This window comes from Polypterus senegalus, unplaced genomic scaffold, assembly GCF_016835505.1.
Source record: "Polypterus senegalus isolate Bchr_013 unplaced genomic scaffold, ASM1683550v1 scaffold_4977, whole genome shotgun sequence".
Taxonomy (NCBI): domain Eukaryota; kingdom Metazoa; phylum Chordata; class Cladistia; order Polypteriformes; family Polypteridae; genus Polypterus; species Polypterus senegalus.
Window position 1 is genome coordinate 41088 of NW_024383394.1, and position 11741 is coordinate 52828.

General features: G+C 44.0%; 1 long non-coding RNA gene across 1 annotated transcript; it reads right to left on the minus strand.

Moving 5' to 3' along the window:
• Nucleotides 1–3725: 3725 nt before the first annotated feature.
• LOC120521495 lies at nt 3726–9630 on the minus strand. Its single transcript, XR_005632134.1, has 2 exons — nt 7631–9630; nt 3726–4345 (listed from the first exon to the last, which is right to left on the minus strand). It is a non-coding gene; the product is annotated as an uncharacterized LOC120521495 (long non-coding RNA).
• Nucleotides 9631–11741: the final 2111 nt, after the last annotated feature.

Consider the following 11741-nt stretch of genomic DNA (forward strand, 5'->3'; position numbering starts at 1 on the left):
TTTTCAAATATAAAAATGTTGTGATGTACAGCAATGATTTCCATTCTTGAAAGATGTCCGAATTCTCCAAAAGGGGTGGTGCCAGTCGGCGTCTGCTAATGTTTTAAAATGAAGGTATCAGTGAAGCCCGTCTCCAGATACCGGTGGAGAAATGGAGCGCACAGCTCCAACTTTAATGGGTTTCTTCCTCTCCAGCGAGGCTGCCAGTTGTTTTAGTGACCTTCTGTTGGTCGTCATTGCGTCTTTCCTATGTGGCAGCCAGCAGCAGAGGTAGAGTGGTGTGTAGAGAGTCCTTCCTTGTTGTTAGTTTATGGTTTCCAAAGTCTTGGGGATCAGTCACTTAGGTCTTCCTGAAAATGGAGTGACGTACACGGAATTTGTTCAAATGGAACATCGGGCCAATCCTTTAAGGCGCAGCAACAGTCACAGTCGGCCTATTAGTTGTGCGTTGTTTTGGGTTGTCATGCCAGTGCTGCCCTTTGTTCACTCCTTTGATTCATGCGGCTTGTTCGTCGATGAAGAATTTCACGTGCCCGACTTAAGCAGAAGACTGAGATTGATTTGTTTAAGTGCCGTCCTTAATACAACAAGCGTTAATTCCATTCCAGCCTGATCGAGTCAGGCCATATGGAGAGCACTGTTAGCAGAGTTGGAATTGCTGCTTTAAGATTTTGAATTTTTCGAATTGTCGTTAACTTAACTCTTTATCATACTCGTTTGAGTGCGTCTTATCGTTTTAAAGTCCTCTGTTCATTTCCAGGCAACAGAAGGCACTTTAAACAAATGTGGTTTCCGAGTGAATCGAGCATAAATGATCCTGCCGTAACAGAGATGTCTACTCACTTGGTTCTGTTCAAGGAGGACATTTAGGAGGTTTAGTCCGAGTGACCCGGGTAGGAGCCGCTTCATGTTAACTGTTCGATGTCTTACTTTAGGTTAGCTGTTTCCAGTGTTCACTTGTCCCTGCTCTGAAATGATGATTTCTCTTTTAAGTTTTACCGAAGCTGCCAGTGACTTGTTTAGACAATGCGTTTGCCAGAGAGTGAGAAACGCTGGCCACTTTGCATCCCCAAACCTGAGAAAACCAACGGAGATGATACAAGGAGGGCGCTGCCCCTAGGAAAGCAGGCCGTGCCACCCGGGGACACTCGCACACATACAGATCCCACTGGAGAGGAGAGGAGAGCGGGCAGGATGCCACCTTACAGCTAGTGCTACTGGGACAGGCTGCAGTCCCCGACATCATGAATTGGATTAATCAGGTTTGTTAAACTCCTGACAGAGGAGGACACTCGCGTTTTTGTGTTTCTTTAAAAGAGATGCCGTAATTTGTTTTTTGGGGGAAAAATTATATATTTTTAAAGAAAATATTTTTTTTATGCAGCTGAAAGCACAACACAGAAGCGAGATTATTATTTTTTTGCTTTACCTTTGGAATTGTGGAGTGTAGGAGGCGAGCGTCGGTTGTGTTGATCAGCTGACTGGGTGTGGCTTAACTTTCTCCACCCCATTGGAGTCGCAAAACGCGTTCTTGTTATAAAAATGAGTTAAAGTAAAACGTTAAAAGTTCACTGTGGTTAAAAGGCACTGTTCACAATTGTTTGCATGCATTAAGTTTGTATTTTCAGGTTAATTAATTAAGAATGGAATGTTAAAATTCCTAAAATGAATAACAACCAAATAACTAAAAATCTTTCAAAATGTTGCATTGGCCGTTCCTAATGGACTTCAAACACCTCTGTCACTTTTAGGCGGAGTCGTCAATGCGCATTTCCACATGAACACCAATGAGAGTGCGTCAGGCCGCCCGCCGTGTCGATTCATGGGCAGTAACAGCGGAGGGACAGCACAGGAGAGGCCGTACTGCCAGTTCTTTACATTTTTATAGAGTCAGATTTTTTTTTTTTAAATGTAAAATCATCAGCTAACGTCCAGACTGCCGTGGAGTCGGGGTGTCCACTTGTTAAATTGTTTTACCTTATATTGTAGATGCCAAGGGGATACATAAATAAACTTTACGGATGCCAACTTGAGTCGAATACGACGACCACGTTTCGGTCAGCACTGTGAATGTTTGAACGAGAAGTCGTCCACTTAAGGGCTCCGTTTCAATTTAGAGGACGGTTAGATGAGAACATGGAGGTCTTTTTGCCTTTTTTTTTTTTTCCTTTTTAACCTTCCTCCTCATTTATAGTTTTGTTATTTTCACTTGAATGTCACTGGTTGAGTTTTTAAGGCATATCTAATCTGTCAATGAAGGTCAATCCAAAGTGAACGTCTCCCTTTTTTAATGCGTATTCTATTATGGTGTGAAAGGCACGATGCATTGACTAATAATAATTCTGTTGCTCGCGTATTCACGTCTCCTCTTACAGCAACTGTCTAAAGTAAAACTGGATACCTCAGTGCTGCCAGATCTCCGACCGAGTCTGTGATCGACTGTAAATTGCGGCGTTGAGGTTTCCCACCCAAAAACAAACCGAGAGAGAGGGAGAGGAAGGACGTACTGGGCCAGTAGTGTGGGCCTTAATTCTGGAAGAACATGCGTTTGCTGACTTGACGATTACTGGGATACGCGGCTAAATCATATCGGGGCTTCTGGAGATCATTCGAGTGCAGGCCAAGCACATCTGACGAGTCCTAAACCACTCAAATAAACGATTTGAGATCCACCAGCATACCACACATTGCTTGCTTTTATTGAGCTTATTATTTTGTTTTTCTTAACCTACTAAGAATACTAAAACTCCACTACAGATTGTGTTTGTACACTATGAGGGTACGGTAATAAGTTGGGAGGTCATTTTGTTTGGGTTGGCTGTAAAGCGTCCCCTGCACACAAATTGAAACACGGCAAGGCTGTGGTCACGGCGGTCAAGCGTCACTCTTGATCAGATGGCCACCCGGCTCTGTGTTTGCACCAAAGAGCAGCAGCGAGCAGCGATGCGCTTTTCAGGGGTTGAAAGTCTACCAGGGCCCATAGAACGCATTACGTACAATATGAGCGATGGCCATTGTAAATACGAAGATAACTACGGAGGGATTGAGAAGTTAAGAGTTAAGCATAAAGGAGTGGGACGCCCGTCCACGCCACGATTCCAACGAACCGATGAGGATTCCAGTCCATGAAAAGCGGATCACTGCCTGATGCTCTTCTTTGGTATAATCAGAGAGCGGAGCAGCAGTGAGAACCTCTAGACGTCATCAAGAGTAACTTTACCACTGGGACCACAGACACACGGGGCGTCTACATGTGTGCGGGGAAAGCTGCATGGCCAAGCCCAGCGAAGTGATCACAGAAGTGCCGAGAATGATGGAGTGGCCCTCGCATTTCTGACACTCTGCCAGTACTGCTGCTAGCGGTCAATCCACTCCTGCCAAGCTTTCACATGTTCTCATTGAACCTCATCCCTTCGTTTGGTTAGACAGAGAGAGCGATGTGGTTTCTGTGTTTATTATGTTTTCACCTCTCGATAAGACGGCTCATCTTTTACTTGGCCAGCTGCACTAAACTTTCTAAAAGTTGCTTCTCTCATTTCTGATGTTTCTGTCTGGCTGGCTAGCACAACAAAAAATGGCGGCTTCATTTATTATAGTGGATAACAGACTAATAATGGCAGGAAGTAGATTTGGAAAGGCTAACAAACCCAACATTTAACTAATTCCAGTTGTAGAAATTGCCAATCCCTGTGTGAGTGCGCGGTGTCCACAGGTGACATCAGGACTTTCAGGTCCCACGCTGACCAGCCTGGCATCTTTAGCGATTTGCCATTTGTTTGTTCATTGTGATTGATGACTTTGTTATTTCTGTTTGCTTTTTTTTTTCTTTTTTTTTTTTCAGAACTGTACCTTCTAGAAGATAAAGTTTATTTTTTAAAAAAATGAGTCCTCTTACTATTAAAAAAAAAAGACAATTATATACACAGTATGAACAGATGTAACCATATCATAACATGCTGATCTAGTAGAAATCAATAAATTTTTACCTCTCAGGACTGAGCTCCACTTGTGCTTTGTGTTGCTGTTGATGAATTGCGTTGCCTCGAGTCAGCAAAGCCCGAGAATCGCAGCTGTGGCCTTGAAGGGTAGTGTGACCGGGACAAGTGACGAGACAGAGATGCGTCAGGCCACCGAGAGCAGGTGCGGACAGGGTACGAGGCGGGGCGACGGCTCCATTCTCACTTTGTCTTTTCAATTCCGTACCTTTCAGAACAGCAGATGCATCATTTGGTTCAGTCGTCGTCCTACGATTGTGGATTTCCTTTCCTGTAGGTCAGTTTTGAATCCTTGTTTTAATCAGACACCTTCTCCTGCTCTGCTCTGCTCTGCTCCGCTTGGTGTGGCCCTAACAAGGAAAATAAAAATGAAGGTTTAAATATTTGAATTGTGGCAAAGTTGCCCCTTCCTCCAAATCTTTTGAGTATGAGGCCACTTAACTGCTGTCGTTTTTGTGTCCTGGTTCAGTTTTCTTTGTGTCGTTAATTTAAATGGACACCCCAGCCAATGACATGTGAAGAAGGAAAAAAAATGCATCTTGGACAGCAAACAAACTAAAACAATGGCATTTTAATGAAAATGTTAACACTGTTAGGATTTATTTAAATGAACTGAAGAAATGTAAAAAAAAAAATGAATTTGCAAAATTTTAGGCACCCTTTCAGTAAAATGCCTTGGAACTCGTTAATCTGGTGAAAAATCATTGAATGGAACTGTCGGCAGATGAGCCTCGTCTAAGGCCCTCACTGAGGACAGGACGACAACGACGACATTTATTTCTGTCGCACATTTTCATACAAATGATGAGCTCAAAGTGCTTTACATGATGAAGAAAGAGAAAAAAAAAAACCAAAATGCATAAGAAAGTAGAATTAGGAAACACTAATTAACAAAGTGAGGTCCGCTGGCCAGGGAGGACCGAAAAAAAAAACAAACAAAGAAAACTCCAGATGGCTGGAGAAAAAAAAATAAAATCTGCAGGGGGCCACGAGACCACCTGACCAGCCTCCTCTAGGTATTCTACCTCACATCAATGACCTCCATCAGTCCTCATGGTATTCAGGGTTCTAATGGAAGAACTTGATGATGACGGTCATGTGGACTTCTGGCCTTTAATCCATCAATGGAGGGACATCCCGGCGCTTTGATCAGGTGGTGATGGCGCAGGTCAACAGCACAGAAAACCGGAAAAAGAGCGGCAGAGAGAGTAGGGGTTAGGACAGATTTTAGAGCCACCATGAATAATAATGATAATTAATTGAATATACAGAGCAGTGTTTTTAAAGTGCTCCACTGTGGGAGTGTAAGGTGTAAGCCATTCTGAGATAGAAGATGGAGTGAGATTATTGAAGGCTTTGTAAACCATAAGCAGTATTTTAAAGTCAATTCTAAATGACACAGGTAACCAGTGTAGTGACGCTAGGACTGGCGTGATGTGCTCGGATTCTCTTTTTCTAGTTAGGATTCTAGCAGCTCCATTCTGCACTTGTAATCGATTGATGTCTTTTTTGGGTGGTCCTGAGAGGAGTGCGTTACAATAATCTAGTCGACTGAAAACAAACGCATGAACTAATTTCTCAGCATCTTTTAATGTTATAAGAGGTCTAACTTTTGCTCTGTTTCTTAAGTGAAAAAATGCTGTCCTAGAGATCTGACTGATATGCGATTTAAAAAATTCAGGTCAGAGTCAATAGTTACCCCTAAATTCTTTACCTCTGCCTTGACTTTTAATCCTAATGCATCAAGTTTACTTCTAATAACCTCATTATATCCATTTTTGTCAATCACTAAAATTTCTGCTTTCTCTTTATTTAGTTTGATAAAGTTACTACTCATCCATTTGAGGTCAGTGAATCAAGAGAGTCGGGGTCATCAGGCGCCATTGATAAATGCAGTTGTGTGTCGTCAGCAGAGCTGTGGTGGCTCACGTTGTGCCCCGAGATAATCTGACCTAACAGAAGCACAGGGATCAGGACAGGACAAATAAACCAGCAGGAGGCTGTGAAGAGTCCACAGTCTAGCAGTCGAGACAAGACCTGGAAGAGAGAGCGAGAGCAGTAAGACAAACCCCACCTGTCACAGGACTGCAAGGGGCCTGCGCTGCGCCTGCCACGCCACCTGATCATAAAGACCTGACGGATTTTGAAGCCAAGTCCTGTGGACACATGAAGTTTAAAGTCAACTCTTTGGCTGCAACCACCAAAGGTGCGTTTGGAGAAAAAGTAAAAAAGAGCAGCACTTGCAGAAAAGTCCACCTTAAGTACCGAGATGGACCTCTCGTGCTTTGGGGTGGCATTTCAGCCTGTGGCACAGGGAGCAGCACAATGCACTGAGTATCAACAAATCCTGGAGGAGAACGTCAGGCAGGAAGCTGGAGCTGAAAGAAGGGGGGCATCTACAACAAGACGAGTCCAAAACGCACGTGAAAATCTACCATGAAGCACCAGGGGCAGGTTTGGGAATGGCCTTGAGTGTCACTGGGGCAGGACATGTGAAAGTAAACTGGGAGAGAGAAAAAGAGAAAAATGTCCAAAAGCAAGAACTCAAAAGACTCACTGCTGGCTACAAGAAATGAAATGTTAACCACGTACTGCCTTAGTCGGTGCCCAGCATTTAACAAAGGCTGTTTCTATTTTTTCAGCTCTCTTGATATATCATTTGTAAATTAACATTTTCACAACATAGGCCATTGTTTTAGTCCGTTTACTGTTCAGGTTATATTTACAATTTTTTTTGACTTCAGTTGTCCACATGAGATGTAATTTGCCCAGGGGTTGTCCAAACTTTTGTATGGAACCGCATATCCATAAAAATGATGTTTCCTGATGCGTGTTGTTATCCTGGCAGTGAGTCGTATTAAAAACAAATATCTTAGAAGTACACAATATGAACAAACGTATGATGACACCAATCTCACACACACACACACACACACAGCCGTGTGTTCTCCACTAACACACATTGGGTCGTACTGAACAGCTTAGTGACTTTAAACATGCCACTATCCTAGGATGCCACCTTTGCCACAAGCCTGCCCTGGTCAACTGCAAGTGCTGTTGTGACGTGGATGTGTTGAGGAGGAACAACAGCTCAGCCACAAAGAGGTAGACTATGCAGACTTTATAGTGAAGGGGCCACCAAGTGTTGACATGCGTGAAAGTGGTCTGTTCTGGTGGCATCACTCACAACTGGGGTCCAAACTGCATCTGGAAGGAGCATCAGCACAGCACCCGTGTGTCACGATGACCTGACCTTACTCCCACCGTCTCATGGAGGCTGTTATCGCTCCATAATAATGGCTATGGGTATGGAAACGGATGTCCGACGAGCTCCTACAGGTGCGCTGGTCAGGTGTCTGCACACTTTTGGTCACATTGCGCTCATCATAACCAGAGCTGTACAGACTGCAGATGCTGGAGGTTCACTAGGAGTACATGGAACGTACATAACGAACGGCGTGCGGCGACTTGGCAGACCGCGTCACCGCAGGAGAGCCGCACACGGTGGGCAGGGAGCCTTACATTTGGAAATCCATAAGGCCATATTAGGCTGGACAGCAGACACTGCTACATCGGCTTAATAACTACATAAATAAACCTTTTTTAAAATTCAAACATTTTTTAATTTTTGTTACCTGCCCACCACATGGTGATCAGCACTGTGGCCTCAAGCTGCCTCCCTTGCCCGGCCTCCATCAGTGTGTTTTCTCCTTCTTTCACAAATGGCTGGTGCCCATTTCATGATGGCTACTGTCCTGATGCCATTGCTCCCGCTCTCCCAACACTCCGCCGTGAAAGGTGAAATGCTGAAAACAGACAGATGGACAAACAGACAGGCGCCTTGGTTATTGTTGCATTTAACAGCATTTTCTTTCTTTTTTAAATAGCATATTTCTGATTTTGCTTTAGTCTCCATCTTATATATATGGGCCAGTTAGTGTGACGTGCTCGGGGTCACCCACCGAGTGATCTGAACACCTGACCGGTGACTGTCCCACACCTGTCAGTCACTTTCTAACGTGTCTGTAGTTCAACTCCTTTTCTCCTCGAGATGTTCAGACGCAGCACAAAAACAGAGAAGACTCAATCATCGAGTTCTGATCGGTTAACCCACGTCGTTGGTGACGGCTGCTCACGGGGGCCCTCGGGGACTTCAAATCTGAGCAGAGTGCCCCCAGTGCTGACGACATCACAAATGAATGTTTCGCCTGTAATTATGTCTGAAGTGTTTGCTTGTTTTTTTTTTTTGAAGTCCCAGAAGAGGAGCTGTTCCAGCCAACATAAATGAAAATTGTCAAGTTAGGCGTGTAAAATAAGGCAGAATAAAGCTTACGCAGGCAACTCCTCTAATGATGAACTGGTGTAATACAAGAAAGTGCAAAACAGCAATACAAAGCGGGATGAAGGACACGATAAACATGACGACTGCTGCACGGGTCACATTCAGGACTCGTGAGATGGTCACGAGGAGCCACAAGGGGAGGGTCACGGTGCCTGAAGTTCAGGAGCTGGCGCTGCAAGGGCAAATCCGACCATTTATGTGAAATAAAAAGTATGGCAGTGTAAAACATAGAGTGGCGCACAACATCTTTGTGTTGAAGGTGGACACTGCAGTTCCTCAGCTAATCCTCACAAAAAAAACTTTTTTTTCCCATTGACAGTGCTGTGAATAAGTATTTGCCCCCATTCCGGATATCCTCCATTTTTGCATATTTGTCACAATGCATGGATTCTGTAGGACAGTTTGAGGCCTGTTAGAAGAGCAGATTTAACGGGGATACAGAAATTCATCTGCAAGTCCAACCGTCTGAACTGCAGCTCTGCCAACATTGTGTTCAGTGATAACAGAGGTGGCAATCAGAGTTCAGCTGACCCCTCTGCAGAGATTCCTTCAAACAACAAGACCCCCGATTAGGCTTGCAACTGCTAACTTAACTGTGGCTGGATGTGATGCACAAAATGAGACACCGGATCTCCTGTTCCAATCGCCAGAGGTTACACCTACAAAACCAGCTGCACTGACCTTCTCTCTCCGAGAGCGAACTGAAAGCAGGGGGTCTGTTCTCTTTGAGAGGTGAGCCACCCACTGTCTGTGCAGCAAAGAACTTACACACTTTGTTTGATCTGAAAGCTGCTCTCCATCGGACACCCTGAACTAACTCCAAGATCCACTTTTCCAAAGCAAGCTTTTCACCAGTGATGGAGCCTGGTCTGAGAAGGAGCCATCTCTTCAAGAACAGAAGTTCAGCACCAACCCTCTTGACCCTGAAAGAGCAACACTTTCACCTAAGAGGCTGCAGAGGACACAGCAAAGACCCTGACAGAAAACTGAGGAAGGTAACACCGCACTGCGGACAAAGGGACCGCACAGCAAACACCAAGAGTGCATCCTGTGCAAGAAGAATCCTCTACTTGATCCCACACTTCTCACAACATCAGACATCGTCTCTAAAGTCTTTATATCATAAAACTGGGCTCAGATAAACTGGAACTTTGAACGCCCGGTAAATAGGTGGTGCCCATAGTATAGGTTGGGCTCATCTGGCTTGTGTCCGGTCTTCTATGTCAGATACTGTACTGTATAAATAATATACTGTATACACACACATACAGTATCTGACATAGAAGACAAGATATAGATATTTATCTCTCTATATATATTATATACATACTTTATAATACGCGATTCATTTTTTTCCTTTGTGGATCTCCAGCTGCAAATATGCAAACTGAATCACATTCCTTCTCTTATATATATATATATATATATATATATATATATCTGCGGTTGGCACCCTGCCCAGGATTGGTTCCTGCCTTGTGCCCTGTGTTGGCTGGGATTGGCTCCAGCAGACCCCCGTGACCCTGTATTCGGATTCAGCGGGTTAGAAAATGGATGGATAGATAGATAGAGATATATATATATATATATAATACACACACTCAGCAAAAAAAGAAACGTCCTCTGACTTTCTGCAAGTTCCTGGACATTTCTGGGGGGAATAGCCCTAGCCCTCACCCTGCGATCCAACAGGTCCCAGACGTGCTCGATGGGATTGAGATCCGGGCTCTTCCACTGCGAGGATGATCAGCTGTCCTTCCTGTCTCCCTGTAGCGCTGTCTTAGGCGTCTCACAGTGCGGACATGACAATTTATTGCCCTAGCCACATCAGCAGTCCTCATGCCTCCCTGCAGCAGGCCTAATGCACGTTCACGCAGATGAGCAGGGACCCTGGGCATCTTTCTTTGGGTGTTTTTCACAGTCGGTAGACAAGTCTCTTTAGTGTCCTGTGTTTTTAGAACTGTGACCTTAAATGGCTACTTTCTGTAAGCTGTTAAGGTCTTAACGACCATTCCACAGGTGCATGTTAATTAATTGATTATGGTTAATTGAACATGCATGGAAAACATTGTTTAAACCCTTTACAATGAAGATCTGTAAAGTTATTTGGATTTTAAAACATTATTGTTGAAATACACAGTCCTGGAAAAAGGAACGTTTCTTTTTTGAGTGTAGTATATATATATATATATATATATATATATATATATATATATATATATATATATATATATATATAGAGAGAGAGAGAGAGAGAGAGAGAGAGAGAGAGAGAGAGAGAGAGAGAGAGAGAGAGAGAAGAGAAGGTATGTGATACAGTTTGCATATTTGCAGCTGGAGATCCACAAAGGAAAAAAATGAATCACGCATTATAAAGTAGTTTTTATTCCTGAGCTTTCAACCCCTGCCAGGGGTCTTCATCAGAGGATAATGCTTAGACTTACAAGAATCAAAGGCAATATATAGCAAAAAATTACGTTTATATTACAGAATTAGATAGATAGATAGATAGATAGATAGTGTAGTTGGCAGGATTCGATAGATAGATAGATATCAGTCACATTTCTTGTATTATTCCTTTTCTTAAAATGAGTGGGCTTCAGTTACTTTGATACAAGCCTAAAGGCTGGGAATACCTCATACAGAGGAGAAAAAAAGAATAAAAGAAGACTTACCAAATTATTGAACTGATTACCAGCATTGACAAATGTAAAAACTAATAATTAACTGACTGATTAACATTAATAAATCTGCTTTTCTTCACATCAATCCCATATCATTCATTAGGCATCCCTGGGTGGGCAGTGTAACAGAGGTCCTTCAATTTTCAGTTCTTTAGACAAAATGCAACAGTGCATAAAAGGACCATCCATCCATCCTCTTCTTCCGTTTATCTGAGGTTGGGTCGCGGGGGCAGCAGCTTGAGCAGAGAGGCCCAGACTTCCCTCCGCCCGGCCACTTCTTCCAGGAGAATCCCAAGGTGTTCCCAGGCCAGCCAGGAGACATAGTCCCTCCAGCGTGTCCTGGGTCTTCCCCAGGGCCTCCTCCCGGTTGGATGTGCCCGGAACACCTCACCAGGGAGGCGTCCAGGAGGCATCCTGATCAGATGGCCGAGCCACCTCATCTGACTCCTCTCGATGTGGAGGAGCAGTGAGTGGCTCTACTCTGACTCTTTAAGTGAAAGCCCAGACACCCTGAGGAGGAAACTCATTTCAGCCGCTTGTATTCGCGATCTCGTTCTTTCGGTCACTACCCATAGCTCATGACCATAGGTGAGAGTAGGAACGTAGATCGACTGGTAAATTGAGAGCTTTGCCTTACGGCTCAGCTCCTTTTTCACCACAACAGACCGATGCAGAGCCCGCATCACTGAGGACACCGCACCAATCCGCCTGTCGATCTCA